General features: G+C 41.4%; 1 protein-coding gene across 2 annotated transcripts in view; it reads right to left on the bottom strand.

Moving 5' to 3' along the window:
- LOC109043420 (uncharacterized) overlaps positions 1-18,691 on the bottom strand; it is a 295,984-nt gene that overhangs the window by 102,539 nt on the left and 174,754 nt on the right. The window lies entirely within an intron of this gene.

The raw sequence follows: 18,691 nt of genomic DNA, 5'->3' as shown, positions 1-18,691 counted from the left end.
ACGCCGTATGAGCCTTCAGACGTTGCCAAGTTTCTTTCGATAAAAATCGAATTTATTAAGAAAATTGTGAATATTTTCCCCCAAAATTTTCAGAAATTTTGCACGCAATTTAATCTAAAATATCTGAAAATTTCAAGGGAAAATATGCATGAATGTCGTCAAAAATACATGTTTCATTGAGGGAAATTTGGCAACTCTCGGATGTTCATACGGCGTTTTTCCTTAGTACGTCAGTATTCAAAGCGAATGAATGTGACTTCACGATATTTTTCAGCCACTGTCGATATTTTTCCTGACATTTCAAAATTCCCTGACAGTTTCTAGTATTCACTGACTGAGTGGCAAATCTGTATTAAGGTGATTCGTCAAGCTCAAAAGAAGTGGTCGAACTGGCATGCGATATATCGCATCTTTTAGGTCAAAAATCTCGGCAGATTTTGAATTTTCAGTAGAGAAAAGGACGATAGCCCCTGCGCATGAGCCTAAAGAATCATTCTAAACCTTGAAATCGGCAAAATTCAGAGAAATGAAAGCAGGATAGTGTTTGGAAAAAAACCTCGCATTCGATTCAGCTATCGATTTCGGTATCGAATGCGATGTTTTTTTCCAAACACTATCCTGTTTTCATTTCTCTGAATTTTGCCGATTTTTGGGTTTAGAATGATTCTTCAGGCTCATGCGCAGGGGCTATCGTCCTTTTTTTTGCTGAAAATTCAAAATCTGCCGAGATTTTTTACCTAAAAGATGCGATATATCGCATGCCAGTTCGACCACGTCACTTGAGCTTGACGAATCACCTTAAGTACAGCCAGCGTAATGCGGAGCACCACACTGGAAAAAAACCACATTGGATCTAGAGTCCAGACTCTTAAAAACATCGACAAGAAAAACTACTCTTGATTCAATCAGATTTAAGCTTAGATCAGAACCAAGCCTCTTAATTTGAGCGGATTTCCTTTTGATTTAAGCTTAAATCTGCTTGAATCAAAATTATTTTTTCTTGTCGATGTTTTTAAGAGTCTGGACTCTAGATCCAATGTGTTTTTTTTTTTCCAGTGTACAACCAAACTTTTCTTAGTGTCGATAAATCTCCATGGATTTCCACATCATCGATATCGATCCATGATCATTCACACTAACGCTCCATTAGAGGTTTCCAAAAAGCTCGAACGAATCGATGAATCGCGATATTCGACCTCGGATCCCTCGGGAAAACTCACCGCGGAGGCACGTTCGGTTTTACGACACCACGACGTGGGTCATAAAGCGTCCCTCCCGCGACGAAGAATGCGCACTTTGGAGACTTAGAGGGCGAGGAATTTTGAGATCGTGCCTATGAAAACAGCGGGGACAGAAAATAATTAGTCGAGGAACGCACAATGCCCAGTCGGATTAATTGTCCGTGCAGAGAGACGGAAGAAGGGGGCTGGGATCGAAAAAGGGGGGCTCTAAAGTTGCCCCTTTAATGCTCCATTGTCCTCCAAGGCTACGTTGCCCCTATTCACTTGCAACTTTCCAGTCGAAACAAAATATTTTCAAAATTTTGGGAGTATTTTTTACGAGATATAGTGCAGATACCATTTAAAAAATGTTTTGATAAGATTTTTCTGCGAAATTTTCAAATAAAAACAGAGATTAAATTAAACCCCCCGATTACTGCAGCCAGATTGTTGAAACTTTAACTGGCTATGTCGGCAAGATAAGACACCACGTAGCCGGTAGCCGTATCTGCGCCACGTAATACATCGGTTTTTGATTCTTGTCGTGCCGACATAAATTTCAACAATCAGGCTGTTAAAATTCGGCCAACATAAAAAATCAAGGATTTTTAGGGACTTTTTAAGGAAACTTAGGTCTTTCACAGATCTTAAGAGGAAGTTAACTTATGAAGAAAATTCCAAAAATTTTCAAAGATGTATGAAGAAAAGATAACAAGCCTTTAAAAATGAATTAAAAAGGGAATCCATCTCATCTATACCTTTATTCTTTGCTTCTTATACACACGAAAAAGCAAAATATATGACGTATGCGGATGATTATATTTGATGGTACGAGCGTACTACACCATTAAATTTAATCGTGCTCTCAACACCTGCAAACTAACATTCATGCGCGATACATGTTCCTTCAGAATGTTTTGCTTATTTCCCTAATCTATTCCAACAGTTCAGTCTTAATATCAGAGTTCTAAAGTGAACGTTTATGAAACTTTGATGGGTTGAAACTCCGAATTGACTGCGCGACAACCGATGCAATTACATTCTCACACAAGGAAAAATTGTAGAAATCGTAAACGCACGTGAGTCAAGTGTGATTAGAACTACCAAAGTTATTACCCTAAAGCATACATCAAGAGTTGCCAGGTCCGCTTGGTCAACGAAAGAACACTGAAAAAGAAACAAGTTCACAGCAACAAGATGAAAACCATTTTCTTGGCACTTTCTTGATCACTGGAAAAAAACACATTGAATCTAGCGTCCAGATTCTTAAAAACATGGACAAGAAAAAATACTCTGATTCAATCAGATTTAAGCTTAAATCAAGAACCAAGCCTCTTAATTTCAGCGGATTTCCTTTTGATTTCAGCTTAAATCTGATTGAATCAAGAGTCCTTTTTTTTGGTCAATGTTTTTCAAGAGTCTGGGCTCTAGATTCAATGTGTTTTTTCCAGAGATGCGTTTAGGCAAAATCTTTGTTGAGATTGACAGAATATGTAAATTTTCTGTTACGACTATGAGAAATTACATATTAACGGTAAGAAATGGTTTCCGATTATTCGAATAAAAAAAAAAAAAATCTTTGTGACAAGGAAACATCCTATAATAGAATTAATTTTTTTTTCGGCTGAATTCTTAAACGCAACGAGAAATTGCCAGGTTTTGGGTATCTTCAATAAAACGCATACATTTTCCCTGCTGCGATTGTGTTCAGAATCTACGAAAAACCTCGACATCCAACAAGGCAACATTCGCCGAGGTTATGAAAAACTGGAGTGTGAGTAGTTAGATTTATCTGGCAGTGGTCGATTTGGCGAGCTTTTAGCGTATCGCTCGTAAAACGTTTCCACCGCCCGATGTTCCGTACGTTGATTACGGAACACGCTGCCTATTCACTCCCAAACTCCATAAGAACCCGTATAAAGCAGGCGAATTTTAAGTCCTGAACGGCGACCCCGGTCGGTGGATGGTTGCTGGGTTGTCGGAATTCAGGAGCCCGTCGACTTCCATCCGTAACACTGTATGTAAAACAGGCGAATTTTTGTAACAGGGTTCGGAGGGCTTGTTTTATGGAGTCCCTCGCACTTGTGGATCGGAACAAAAATAACCCGGGGACTATTCACCAGTTGCTCGTATTTCATTTGCTCAACAAGGAGCTAGACCAGGAATCAATTAGCGTCTCGCGGATGGTGGATGGTGAATTATGGGGGCCTCAGGTTCCGTGCCCGAGGTTTACGGCCCTCCATACGTGCAAAAATTGCACGACGGGAGGAGGCGCTCTTATTCTCTCTATGTGGTCCTCCGGGCCGATTATTGAAATTTATAGACATAGCTATAGACATAGAAGACATAAGGAGTATAGAGCGATCCTACTGGTTGAAATGGGTGGTTCTTATAGACTAAGGGGTAAATGAATGACTAATTATCGGATCTCTCGTGGGTTGCCGTTAGTTAGTCTATTACCGACGTCCTTCGTCCATTGCAACCACCCGCTTCCACCAATAGGATCCCTCCATATCCTTTTTGTCTTCTTTGTCTATTGCTTTGTCTATCAATTTCAATAATCAGCCCGATGCTTACTTTTCAGGAAAAAAATGGGCATGAGAAAATTCCCAAGGACACGTGCTCAATTTGGGTAGTTTTGCAAAAGTAAGAGGGGGATTTATACGTATAGTAATTACATTTATTTGAAAACACAGACTGTAATTATAAGAATGATCAATATTACACTCCTAGAGGAGCATCCTCAGGGAGAATAGAAGACCTCTATTACCGAGAATGGAAGAAGTTGTACCTTTTGGGTACTCAACATTTCCCCGCCGTTCATACCCCTTGTTGGTTAATTAACTAAAGGTTGAAGAGTGTGATCAACAAGTTCACCAATCATCGGCTAGTTTGTCAAATGGCTCAACATGTCACTCAACGGCCAACCGGAACGGCTCAGCGAATTTTATTCACCTGTCGGACACAGGTTTTGAGTCCACTGATGTTCCGTTCTGACCTTTTATTTAGTGTCGGGTGATCCACGTATGGATGGAGCTGTGCTTTCACTAATGGATTTTATCGCTGCTTGTGTCAACGACAGACAAGTTCTTCCTTCTGCTCTACAGTTGGAACTCGCTGTAAAGTTTGGACTCTCTGAAAAGTGCTGCATGTCAGTGCACCATCAATATTCGGCCCAGGTGACTTTAAAGCAACAATCGAGGCCGCAGTGTTCCTGAAATTCTTCATTTTTCAATTCCCTGACTTTCCCTAACTTTTCCCTGGCTGATCTTTTGACTCCAAAATTTCCGAATTCCTCGCTATGACTAAAATTTAAACGCACCTCCCGTTTCGATTTTTCTTCTTTTTATTACGATGACTTTCACAAAATTGAAGACAAAAGTCCACTTTTAGAAGGTCAAATAGTAGATGAGGGCACTTGAAGGTTGTTCGCAATTTCTTGAATGGTGAAGTTGCTTAGGCAATGCGCACTTCGCGTGATTCACTGACTTTTTCTTTGAATTTTCGTAATTTACCCAACTTTTTCAGGTCGCTATACATTCCCTGACTTTCCAGGTTCCCCAGACCTGGAAAATCTTATCGAAGAAATGAGATTTAAGAGATTCATATAAAATTCAAGTAAACTTCAAGGTGCTGGAAATTTAGGATAGTCCGTTGGATCTGGAGTCTAGGCTCTTGGATTTTTGCTTGAATTAAAATGATATCCGCTTAAATTCAGAGGCTCTTGATTCAAGCAAAAATTCGATTGGATCAAGATTATTTGGACCGAGTTCATCAAAAAGGAACCAACCCACATGAAGTTGAAACTGAGAAAAAGAGGTTTGAAGTTCTTCCTGCATAAGGCGCAATGTAGAAAATAAACTTTAACCCCTCTTAGCACAGACTCATTTTTTTTTCTCGACTTTGAGCTTTTGGCAGGAGAATATATATGATCAGTGGAACTCAAAAACATTCGTAACTTAATTTTTTCGAAAACATGGGTTGGTTCTTCCTGATGAACTCAGTCCATTTTACCATGTCTTTTTTAAGAGTCTGGACTCGGGATCCAAGAGACTTTTTTTCAAGTATGTTTTCGTAAAATTCAGATGCTGACCTTTCCGTTTCCTATGCTTGTGCTTCATGGCGGCGAAGGAGCAGGCGCTAAAGGCGGCACAACTGCCCACCAGACACAGGGCGGCATGAGACCACATTCACTAACGACACATGTGCACTGCACGCGGGCACGCGACACTAATTACGCGAACCGACTCGCTTCGTTCGGAAAAAGAAACTCCACTGCGCACGGACCGAAGCAGGCTAATTTGCACATTTTTTTTTAATGCACCACTTTCAAATTAATTCAGCAAGGATTCAAAAACAAGATTTATAAGAAAAAACTACTCGTCTGATTTGTTGTGGACACTAAAATGGTTTCTCAGCTAAGGTTGATAAGGCCATACTTCGCAGAAACTCGCGATGCAAGCTGATGAAATTATACTGCAACACTTTCTAATTAATGTCCCGAGGATTGAAAAACGGATGAACACGCCACGGGCATAACCTTATTTGTTTTGAGCGCACCGAAATGGCCTGAAGTGACTTTTGAGTTGAGACTGAAACGGGTTTTCTCCTCGTGGAAATTCACAACGTAAGAAGAATTTTAGGCCGCGTCAAGTGATGCCCGGGGAATTGTAATTACACAATTAATTGCACACTACATGGGTTTCAATCTGATTTGCTGTGGGCATCAAAATGGTCTACTTCTGAGTTACGTTAGCACACTTTTTGGCGTAAAGAGCCACCCAAATAGAAAACTAAGTTATAGATAGTCCGCAAAATGTATGGTTCCTCAGCATTTTTTCAGAGAGGTTGAAAAACTTACAGAGCTCCGATCTTATTTAGGGATAAAAATGATAGACGGCAAAGTTAGATGACCAGATTTTTTAGGTAAAAAATTATTATTTCCTCCGTTTGACAATCACTAGGGTCAGTTATCTCACTAGAATCCACTTGATGCAGGTCCAAAATCCCGAGAGCAAGTTTTCGTAGTTGTCGATTTCGATTCCACAAGAGATGCGATAGCAGATTGACAGGAACGAGGAACCACAGACACAAATTTGATCGTGACACGTCTTGAAAAACAATTTAAAATTGTTCTAAAGTTAATTTTGAAACTGTATTTATATTGAAATCTTAATGTAGGTCGCAAAAGTAGACGCTCAGTGTTAAAAGCGCTGCGGGATTCAATTCCACTTGTTCTGTGTTTACAGTTACACAGTGAATCCTTGTCAAAACGGAACGTTTTTGGAGCGGAAAACCGCTCTGAACAGAACTTTTTTCCGAACTTTTTGATGATCTACTAAATGGTCCTGCTCATGACGGAAACCTCCGGTAAACAGAAAAAATGTGTTATAAACTCCGGATCAGGTGCCGCTATGAAACGACAAACACATGTACATTATCGATACAATTCACTGAGAAATTGATGGATTTTTCACACAAACACACGCAAAAAAACTCACACAAACGAATTCGGACGGAAGAAACGGACGTCGCGAGCCGCGAACAATGAGCGCGAAGCCGCGGCCAAGTCGCGAGTGAGAGCGCAGGAGGCAGCGCGGAGGCAGCCCCGACCGCGGTTCTGGGCCTCGTTGCCATTTCGAATTAAAAATTGCTCATAAAACTCGTACACGAAGGATACATTAATGCACTGGCAAGTTTGGCAACGCTGGTTCCGGAAACGAGCGCTGGATCGCGTGCGTCTCCGGGGCTCATGATCGCAATCGACGGTTATGATTTCCACCCGCGCACGAATCGATTAAACAATAACAAACAAAAAAATATGTAATCGTCTACCAGGGGTGGCATTCACTGGAAAAAAAAAAACACATTAAATCTAGAGTCCAGACTCTTGAAAACATTGACAAGAAAAAATACTCTTGATTCAATCGGATTTTTGCTTGAACCAAAACGAAATCCGCTTAAAGTAAGAGGCTTGGTTCTTGATTTAAGCTAGATTCTGATTGAATCAAGAGTACTTTTTCTTGCCGATGTTTTTAATAGTCTGGACTCTAGATCCAATGTGTTTTTTCCCCAGTGTTCTAAGCAAATCTTGAGGGGCAATGTAGTCTCAGGGGGCGAAATTTGCCTAGATGGGAGGGTAACTTCAAGGTCAAAAAATACCTTTAGCGCTCTGAAAGCGATCAAAATTAACCTATAAAATGCCAACTTTGAGATGAAAAGAAAGGAGGGGCTTCCTCCGTCAAAAAGTAAAGCCCCTGCCATTCACGGGAGAGGAGACGTTCATAAGAAAAAGAAAAAGAAAATTGAGTTATTGATATCAGAGCATAGACAGACGAGGTCTACGAACATTTTCGGGTAAAATAACGCAAAAAAATGTCAAATCAAAGCGGATGTACATGGCGATTTAAAGGTCGCAATTCGAGGAGCCTGGTGCTCTCGGAAAGAAATATTTATGATAGTATTGTGCCGGGTTCAGGACACAAAACTGCCGCATCTTAATTTAACTATTAGCCCTTAATTGAAACAAAAATAAACTGAATCGTTTAAAAATTACTTTTAAAGAGACACTGGAGCGAGTGTCCAAGAAAATCTTAACAATTGACGGTTTGACCTGAATTTGATAAAAGCCGTTGACTTAAATATTTTGACTCTGTCGAGTAAGATTCTTTTTTTCTATAGAAGGACACAATTCTTTGGCTGACAAGTAGATTTGTTTATGCAACTTTACATTTCCGCTGACTTTGGTAGAAAAATCAGATACTTGTTGACTTCTTTCGACTTTTTCCGGTAAATAACCTATTTTACGATTAGTTTTTATCAAAAATAAACAACATTCCGACCTCCTCTGTTAGTCAAGAAACTTTTGACAGCTGAGTTTCCCCGAGGAACACGCGAAATCCACGATAAAACTCAGTAACTTCGGTCAAGAGCCATGATACAACTATTTGAACTTAACTGTGGCTAAAATTGCCTATCTACCTAGATGAAGGCGAAATGAAATTCACGCTAGCATATCCACGAATGCCGCATTTCAGTTTTGGATAAAGATGAATGAAAAGGTGGAACCCCCCCCCCCCCCCCCTCCCCTCAGGAAAGGGCAACGTGTGACTATACTATGAAAGCTGAAGTTTCTCGAACTGGTCTCGTTTGGTAAATTGATTGCTGGAACCTTCAGTCGTTAATCTTCATAGGGCGAAAATATTGTTGCCAAAAATTAATTTTTCGCCACTGGAAGACGACGACGCTGTCCATGAGCTCAGTATTTGACAACGGCCAACTCGGAGCCGGAGTGACGATAGATACGATCGCAGAAGACCAGCGGGCTGATTATTGAAATTGATAGACAAAGCGATAGACAAAGAAGACATAGAGAGTATGAAGCGATCCTATTGGTTGAAATGGGTGGCTTCTATAGACTAAGGGAGAAAATGATGGACTAAATAAAGGGTCTCTCGTCGTTTGCCGTTAGTTAGTCTATTACCTACCTCCTTTGTCTATTGCAATCACCCGTTTCCACCAATAGGACCCTTTCATATCCCTTTTTTCTCCTTTGTCTATAGTTTTGTCTAAAAATTTCAATAATCGGACCGCAGAATGATCGACTATCGATATCTCCCCATTTGAAGCTGTGGTAGATAATCGATTATTAAGATGTTCGTTGCGAACACCCTGTTAATCAATCGTTTTCCATAGGTTTAAATGCCAGATCGATCGATACATCGCAAAGCACGCCACGCCACTGGCAGAGACTTATCTAAAAGTGTTTGAACCGGGTTCAATTCCCTCTGTTCCAATGATTGACTTTGGGCAATCGACCGGAAGAGCTTGCCAACGTTTGCGCAACAAGTCAATCTCGCTGCATGTCAAGCGCGGCGCAATGCTTGACGTCGCTTCGAATCCCATAAAGCATCACAATCGCATCAGTGCTTTGCTTCGGTGCGACATGTCGTCAAAAAAGTTGGTCATAAAGTTGTTAAACTTCCAAAAAAAAATTAAAGATTAAAAAAGAAAAATGTCGATGAATCAGTGGTTTTGATGCACAAACAAGAATTTTCCGGTTCAAGTAACTCGATATATGTTGTATGACACGTTTTTAAATGACGTAAAGAAGCCTTTTTAAGCTCCAAAAATTGAGCGCGTGCTGAGTGGCACAGTTTTTCCCGTTTTCCCCGAAACTTGCGAATTATCGTGCTTGGGCCCTCGAGAAAAAGAATCTGTTTAATTTTTCTTGGTCAGGTTTTTTTTTGATCGAGACTTTAGACTCCTATGAAAGGCCGAAAACTATCGAAACATCAGAGTCCAAATAGGGTGTCTACTAAAACAGGCAGGCCGAAAATCAGTACTTTTACAGTACTTTTTCAGTACATGCCGAGGAAATTCAGTACCTCCTCAACAAATTCAGTACTTTTCCAGTACCATCATTTGACGAAATTCGAATGTGTCACTAGAATTGCGACAAAAATAACAAAAATTCCGGACCTTCTCGCGGAATTTCCGCACTTTTTCAGTACTTCCGGACCGCTCTTAAAAAATCAGTACAATTTCTGGATTTTCCGGAAATTCCGAACCTGTAGACACGCTGCCAACAGATATGACAAAATTCTTCCTGTATAGAGGCCGAAAATGTTCTGCTTACTACTAAATAACTAATCCGCGGATCTCCTGCGCTGCCTAGGGTTATTGAAACAGATCATTCTAGACCGTTCGTGGACTGGAGCAAAAATTTGAGATTATGGGGGGGGGGGACCGGGGGGCAGGGGGGTCATTGACGGTGAGTAACAGCGTCGGAAAGCGAAAAAGTGAAACGAAGGAAACACGGGGTAATTACACGCTTGGCGGAGCGTTGATACCATTGTGACTCACTGTCGGACGGCACTGGTTCTATGATACCAAATCCATCGCTGCCATTGCGCTGGCCGGCTGTTATTGCAGAATCAGCGAACTTCCGCTTGTCGGAAGGAATTCACTTTTTGGGGGAACGGTTGGCAGGGTTGAAACCTGCGAAGGAAGAACGACTCACCTGAACCTAGAGCACCTGTATAGAGAGAGTGCGGCCTTATCGGTAATTTTCATTTAAAGGCCTGGATACACGCTCAAATTTCCGTCAATTTCCTATCAAAATGATGACAAAAATGACGGTCAAATGTTTGTAGGCCGCAAAAATTTGATGATAAATGGTGCGAACCAGCTTTTAGGGCCCAAAAGGCAGCCATCCTATGAATTCAGTTATGCAGAGTGATTTATTTTTACAATTGTTACGACCCGTTGTTTGTAAAACACGTATTTGACTTAGTTTTTACATAAATTTACACATTTTTGGCAGAGAAAGCCTCATTTATGAGGATCCTTGGCCATACCTGGCTCTGTTATTAGAATCTGAAGATAGGCAGTGACATTCTTTGCGTTAAAAAATTGGCTGCCCCTTTAGGCCCTTTGAGCTCCATATTTCGACGTGTCCGTGTTCTTCCCACTTAGGTACTTTCTTGAACCAAAAACTGAACTTGGCAATTTGAAAACTTAAATTACAAACCTCCGTTTATAAGCACGTCTTTCTAATCCACCATCGAGTCGATATTACTGTTCAGGATTATGGCAAAATTTTGGATGCACTATTTGCTGTCAATAACTGAAATTTGCGCGGAAAAAATTGGTAAAATTTACGTGATATGGAACCTAACTGAGTTCAGTTTGTCGATTATTCGTCAACGATGCGGCAACAAGATCGGTGACTCATAGACACCCTAACCATTCATCAATCGGCGCTCAACACTCAACGGTCGCCGTGAAAATCGATGGACAAACAGGAACGCCCAGGGAACCGTGTTATGAAACGACGGAATTCTTCGGCGCGCAACCGCAGTCGGCCGGCTGGCGCCCGTTTCTCCTCACCTCTCGTTTTAATTTGGATTCATTTTTTCCCCAGTTTAATTGGTCACGGCTGGGAACCGACGCGACGCGGCGCGGCAAGGCGCGAACCGAGAAAGTCGAGCTTTGACGAGGAAGAGATTCCCTCATCCTCATTCCTCCGGAGCAGAAACCGGGGGACCGCCAGCCCCAATTTGCACTTTTCGAAGGTTACGTCATCGGCGGTGTTCCTGCAACGGAAAGTGATGCGCTTCTTACACGAGCAAAATGAAGTAGTAAAGTGGGCGGTACGCAACGGCCTAATATTACGCATTGAATGTGTTTTTCGGGAAATTTTTTTTGGATGCGGGATCTCATCAGATGCACTTTAATGACAGTTCCGCTTGGATTTGTTCATCAAAAGTTGACGGTCCGTTAAATGAAAGGGCAGACGATCAGTGTGAAGCTCCAAAGTGGTGGCTGTTTCGTCAAGTGCACTGGAAAAAAAAAACATTGGATCTGGAGTCCAGACTCTTGAAAACATTGACAGGAAAAAGGACTCTTGATTCCATCAGATTTAAGCTTAAATCAAAAGGAGATCCGCTCAAATTAAGAGGCTTGGTTCTTGATTTAAGCTAAAGTCTAATTGAATCAAGAGTACTTTTTCTTGTCGATGTTTTTAATAGTCTGGATTCTAGACGATCCAATGTGTTTTTTTCCAGTGTGTTGCCATCGATTGACGCATCGGTGCGCAACACTCGACGAAACAGCCACCCTGTAGAAGGTTCACGTTGAAAGTAAGTCCACACTGTCCGGGGCTTAACTTTTGAGGAACTGAGGTCAACATCTCCACCGATGTTGTACTTTGGTCGTGTAGAGATTTACAAACCACACGGCTCTTTAGCGAGAAATTGAGAGTGCCACCAGTTTTGACTCCAGAGCTTATGAAAAAATTTTGCAGTTGAGGCCGTGAAGGTGGTAGTGACGCATCATTATAGGAAAGAGGGTTGGAACGGGAAAATTGTATTGCTCAATATCAGCCCTCCACATCGGAAAGACACCTGACTTATACATGTTGATACAAATCGAGATATTGAAGTATTGAAGTTCTGCGACAATTAGTTACCAATCTTGTAGATGGAATTCAAAAATTATCAATGGCATGGAACTTTTTCAAGATCACCTCTACCTCAAAGTCCCAAAATAATCTACCGGGGACTTAAAACGCTGTGATTCAACGTTACAGAAGCAGATTCAAAACACACAAAAAAACGAATTACCAAGCGATGCGGGTGTTAAAAAATCGTTTTCGAACCTCAAAATAAAACTCTCTCAAAACATACAAACGAGAGGACACACAAGCACATAGACTCCCATAAGCAAAACAAACTACGCTACTCTTCAACGCAAGCCTGAAGAACTTTACGTGTATAGAGCGTACTCATGCTAAAAGGAACTATGTGCAAATGAAGTAAAACAAAAACGGAACTACGCAACATACGCAAATCCTATGTGCGTAGTTCTTTTTCCTTTACTTCATTTGTACACAGTTCCTTTCGGGATAAGTACATTCTGTTCGTTGGGAGGAAGAGCACGATTTCAGAATAATTTTCGAAGCCGACGACCTCAAATGCGAGCGAGACAGCGCGGAGCCAAGCGTTGATGACCTCCGAATCTGCACCAGAGTCATCAAGAGTCGCGCTTCGTAATGGGACCGAACAAATCTGAATATCTCGAGAGGTTACGGCATAACACTTAGTGCACGCATGACTTGACGCAACGTTCGCACCTGATAAAACGATGCGCTTTTGTTTGTTGGTGAAGAGGCACTGATTGCTTCGAAGTAGATCGTGTTTGGACTCGGGGGGGGGGGGCTTGGCTAGAGATAGAACAGTTCTATTTTTGAAGGACTTGCAAGGCTCAAACTCATGGCAGCTACTGAAAATTGTGAGTGTTACGAGGAATTCACTAGCAACAAACTGAAAGATTTACGAATATACAAAATACTACGATGGATTTCTGAGCTGTAGGGTTGCTCTCCATGTAAAGTATCTTGCAAATCGTAGTCCGATGATTTCTTGATTCTACCATCCCTGATAATCCCAGGAAAAAAGATAAAAATAAAAATATTACGTCAGTAGGAATTTCATTTCAATTTTTTTCGTTTGAGATCTTCAGAGGATCTGGTATTTCCTACTTTTACAGTTCATTTATAAATTCGAACAAACCTCCCTATTCCAGGTTTTTGAATTCCTGTAACCTCAGTTACCGAGTTCCTTAATTTCCCATCAGATTTTTCTGAATCTTTCCTCTTGCTAATTTTCATGAAATTTCGAAGATTTCTAGGTTGGGGAAAACCTTTGAAAATGTTTTAATTTTCCTACACCAAAATTCGGAGGCGAAATTCTAGAACCTCCACCTCCTCTTCACCTTTAATTAGTAATGTTGAGAGAGAAACCAAACACGCATGGAGCGGCGTGGCGCAGAGAGCAATATTGACGAGGACTTGAGAAGAAAAGAAGAAGCCGTCGGTGCGGCTGTTGGCATGTAACATATATTAGCGCCTACAAGACTGAAGGAATACTTCACGCATTGCGTCAAACACAGTGCGGTCAGCAACGGTCGGCGAGAAACGCATAGCGCCTACAAGACTGGAGGAATACTTCAAGCATTGCGCCAAACACAGTGCGGTCAGCGCGACGATGCAGCGGAAGTTAAAATTATTGAACCACATTTATGTTTGTTCTTACATAATTTTTTCGTTCATTTCTCATAAATCGAAGGCCTTGTCTACATAGAGATAGGTTTACAGAACTTGACTCTACTTTCGCGAAAAGTTCCGTGAACTTTTGCTGGTACTGATGACAGGGCTTTCGCAAAAAATGTGTCCGACACGTGTAAATGCACGGAAAAAAAAATTGCTGATTCAACAATTCAATTGCTAAAAACAGTGAGTGCAATGTTTCAACGCAGATTGTAAAACAAAAAAAATGCTACTTTAACCACCCCCGTGGTTAAATTAGTTTACAATGTGGTTAAAGTAGCATTTTTTTGTGTTGTAAAATCTGCGTTGAAACATTGCACTCACTGTTTTTAGCAATTGAATTGTTGAATCAGCAATTTTTTTTTTCCGTGTGCGTCTTATGCACCTCTCCCTTTCCGGCACGTTCACTTGATGGTTTGTATTGATGTTTCGAAAGGAATGAGAGGGGGGGCGGCAAAATGCAGGCGGCCCAGGGGCGGCAAATAGGTAAATCCGGCCCTGCGGCTCAATGACTAAGACCGTACAATAAAACTAATAACAATGGTAATTAGAGTAAAATTGAGCGGTATGGCCAGACGAAATCCATTCGTCGTCCGACGGAAATACGACGGCAAATCGACGGCCATGCGGAGCCGATGAAAAGTGAAACTAAATCGAATGAGGTAAGAGCATAGGATACCGGGGATCCGATTGTCACTGTCAACTCATGCGCTAAAATCTTTCAATTTAACCCGATTCAACGTTGAAAACTAAGTATTAATGACCGCTGCTCGACAACAATGCATCTGTTTATGGTGGTCCCGCTTCCAACCTGAAATCGCAACGGATTCTTTCCTCCCATTTGCGATGGGTTTCGACATCAACTTATGAGCTGAGTTTGAAAGGCCCCGACTTGGACGAGTTGTTCCATGATTGGCGACTGGAGAGCGGGAAAGGTACTTTTGATCGGAGAGCTTGGAGAGATAATGCTGCTGTTCCAGCGGCGCGGCGTCAAAACTTCCTCTTCTTGTAACATATAATCGCCTTTTTTATTCAAAACACATGGAAGTATGAAGAGATGGCATCATTAGAGAGGATCAACCTAAATGCATTTTACATTGTCAGACTTTTTTGCCAGCATTGGATTTTAACATCCATAGTGCATATTACAGTGGTACACGTACACTCACCACCGGTGTCATTTAAAGAAGTTCTAAAATTCTAAAAAGCCATCTTCGAACAGTCGTCAGAATAATTTCGAGTTTTAACTTCATTACATTAAGTTTTTTTTTTTTTTTTTTTTATTTCATGGTCAATAGTCATCGCTGTTAATTTTGATCCACGCGGCAAACAATAAAATCCAAGAAAAAACTTGCCTTGAACTTTAGAGCACAATGGCGTCTCACAATTTAGGGCGACAGTCAGTCTAATATTTCAAGAACTTAGTTGGCATTGAAAGTTTCTGTACGTTGCGAGTGACAGGAAACTATGAGATGTAGGATCGTATCTATTGTCCTTTCTTTTACTTCAACTCTGCCCTTGTCAACGTGCTGGTTTTATTTTTAACAGATCGTTAAGTTAACAGAACGACCTAAACTACATCTTACGATTCTTTCCCTTCTTTTCTACGTAGGAAGATCGATAAGAATGTCTGTACAAATGAAGGCTGAGGAATCAGGAGAGAGGGTCGAGGAATTCACAACAACAAGACTAGATATCAACCGGTAAAACCTCCTTCAAATTCAACTGCAGCAAATGTGAATGCACTTGGGTTTTCGACTACACTCTGAGGTTTGTTCTCAAAAAAGAGAAACACCGGGTCGCGTCAAGAACCAAAACAACACGCTCTTGAATATTTTTCCAGCTCCCATCTCAAACATAATTTTGACGAGATGTGAGCAACTTCCATTTCAGTTCAGTTAGAAGTGCCAGATAGTTTAATAGTGGCATACGCTTTACTAGTCTAAATTTTGCGACTTGAAAGTGTAGCTACACGTTCCTCCGGCTGAAGAAAGACGAATTAGACGGATTTAATCAAAATCAGCCTGACTACCCAGACGCTGCCGATTTCCTTATACTCATGTTCAAGTTTTTCACCAAAAATAGAGCGACGATCCGATTTATATTTTCTGCGCATATCCTTCGTGACCTGGAGAAAAATTCAAAGAAGGTTTCGAGGAGGTATACTGACCAGTTCTCGGTTTAAAACATGCAACATGAAAGAAATAGTTAGCAGAGGCAGTGCGAGCTAGCTATTGCCTTCTTGAATATAGGCAAAAGAGACGCGCAAGGGCTCCTTTGAAAAAAATCAAGGGATACATTGAGCCTTCTTAAAATACCGCGTCAAAATTAATGAGGCCTTTTTTGAGCTTTTCCCGCTTCATTAGGAGCCTTCCTCCTTCCATTCTCTTTCAGAGCCGAGTCACCCCCCAGAAAAGCTGAAACAAGTCCAACCCCCTTGAACTTAAGCAATGCAGTGGGCTGTTTGTTGAAATTGGTAGACAAAGTGATGGACAAAGAAGACAAAAAGTATGTACATAGAGGGATCCTACTGGTGGAAGCTGGTGACTGGAATTGACAAAGGAGGTAGGCAATAGACTAACTATCGGCAACCCACGAGGGACCCTTTAGTTGTTTGTCCATCATTTCTCCCCTTAGTCTATATGAACCACCCCTTTTCATTTCGACTAATGGGATCGCTCCATCCCCCTTATGTCTTCTTTGTCTGTGCTTTTGTCTATCAATTTCAACAATCAGCCCGCAGTTATGCTGCTTTTGTTTAAATGCTTCCATTTGATAGTAGAGAACTCTACTCACGGAACTGTGCGATCTGGGCGGCGATCTCCTCGTCATGATCGGGGTAGCAGTTGATGCCGAAGATCTCTTTGAAGTCGGCGAGGGTGAAGGCCAGGAAGCTCATGGTTCCCGGGCTGCGTTCCCTCGACGGGAGCGGACCGGACCGCGGTGGGAACGAACCGCCCCTCGGCTCATTAACCGCCTATTTCTTCTCTTTCATGAACCACCGGAGAAGCGGTGGCATCCTCTTCCGGGCGCGACGCATCACGATCCACTTCACTAATCGCTCCCGCCAGCCCATCTTCGCGGCACAATGAAAACTAAAAATATCCGATATTTCGGTTCGAGCTTTGACTGACTCCGGTCAGGTGGCCTGGAAAAAAAGCACGTGGGTGATCCAACCGCCTTTCGCGGCGACGGCGGCGGCCGTCAGTCGTCGGTCTTTCTTTCCCTTTCGTCCCCTTATTTTCTCAGCCGGAATCGTTTGTAAACAGAGAGAAGGGGATGTCCATAAATCACTCTTCGCTCTCAGGGAGGGAAGGGATCTAAGCGAGCGTGAAGGGAAAGGGGGGGGGGAGTCTGACACTAGGGGACGTCACGTAAAAATTGGTGCTGAGCGCCCATTTTTTATGATTCGAATGGATAAATATATCGATAATATGGCAATGTTTTATGGAAAACAGAGAAATGCAATTGCGATTTCAAGTGAAATCTCAACTGTCATCTCGGCATATATGCGTTTTCATTGGATAATGGGGAGGGGGGGGGGGGACGAAGTCCAGTCTAATGAAACGGAACGATTAGTTCGGTTTTTTTTTTTTTTTTTTTTTTTTTGGAGGAGGATGTAAACAGGCGTAATAAACATATTGATTTTGCTGGGCGTAATATCCGTCCGATTAGGAATATTTGTTGAAATGCAATTGCGATTTTCGGTGAAATCTCAACATAGTCATACATGCATATATGCATTTTCCTTGGATAATTGGGAGGGGTACTAAGTCTAGCAACGACTACAATGGAAAAGAAATAATAGGCCGAAAAATCGTAGACATTGCCGTAGTTGGCAATTTCTAACATTCCGATGGCAAAGTATAGAATTATTTATTGAAAAAAAGGAGAGTGCGTGAAAGCACGTACAATTTAACGTTTATTATTGTTGCTTTCTCAAAACACTTGTGTTGAAGATTTATTTTACTTAGGTGCTCTAATTTTATGTGTGTGTGTTTTACATTTATCTTACTTTAAAAAAGTTTATTTCTTTTAAACTATTTAAATTTTATCTTCATTACTCGTTTTTCACTTTCTTTTAAAAGAAAAAAATATTTTGATCGTCCATCCTTTTTTACGTTTCCTTGATTTTTAAACTACTTGAAATTCATTTATTTAGAACAATACTTTTTTCACACACACAGGAGAAGAAAGGAAGTAAAACTTTCGACCGACGGCGCTCTATGTGAGGCCTAATGAAATGAAATCGATTTATTCAAACAAAAGCCCCAAAACAGCACTTATATTGGTTCACAAGGCACCCCATATTAAATGGTAATCGTCTGAAAAAATACTGAATTACGAGAGAATAAAAACAAACAAACCAAAAAAAAAACACAACTGAACGTGAAAATAAGGCGCGCTATGTCCACGCACGGTCACTGAAACATTGAATCGTCCCAAAGCTCCGGTGAAGCGGAGATAGCGATGACGAGACAGGTAGGAGGGGGAGGGTTTTTCCAGGTTCCGGGGGGCGAGAAGCTCTCCTTGTCCACTTCTCTCAATCAAGAGAGCTCCTATCTGACTTGTCGTTTGAGCTCCTTCGAGGCCGCAACGCTGCGCCATTCACAATCAGCCGTTTTTGCCACTGATTCCCATAGTTAACGCGCTAATATCAAGCGCTGGGGGTTCCAAAACCACGCTCCGATAGACAGGTGTTGATTAAAGGAGAGGACATCATTTTTGTTGTTGAAGAAATTCTCCTCAATTTGGGAAGTCATACGATTTTGAATTAGACTCTGGGAATTAAGTCCTTTCCCCGGTATGTTTAACGAAATGTCTTTCGTTATGATAACTTTTCTTCCTCTTTTCACCGAAA

The sequence above is a fragment of the Bemisia tabaci genome, chromosome 7 (assembly GCF_918797505.1).
Source record: "Bemisia tabaci chromosome 7, PGI_BMITA_v3".
NCBI lineage: Eukaryota > Metazoa > Arthropoda > Insecta > Hemiptera > Aleyrodidae > Bemisia > Bemisia tabaci.
Note: the sequence above shows the minus strand (reverse complement) of the source record. Positions and strands in the feature narration are given on the sequence as shown.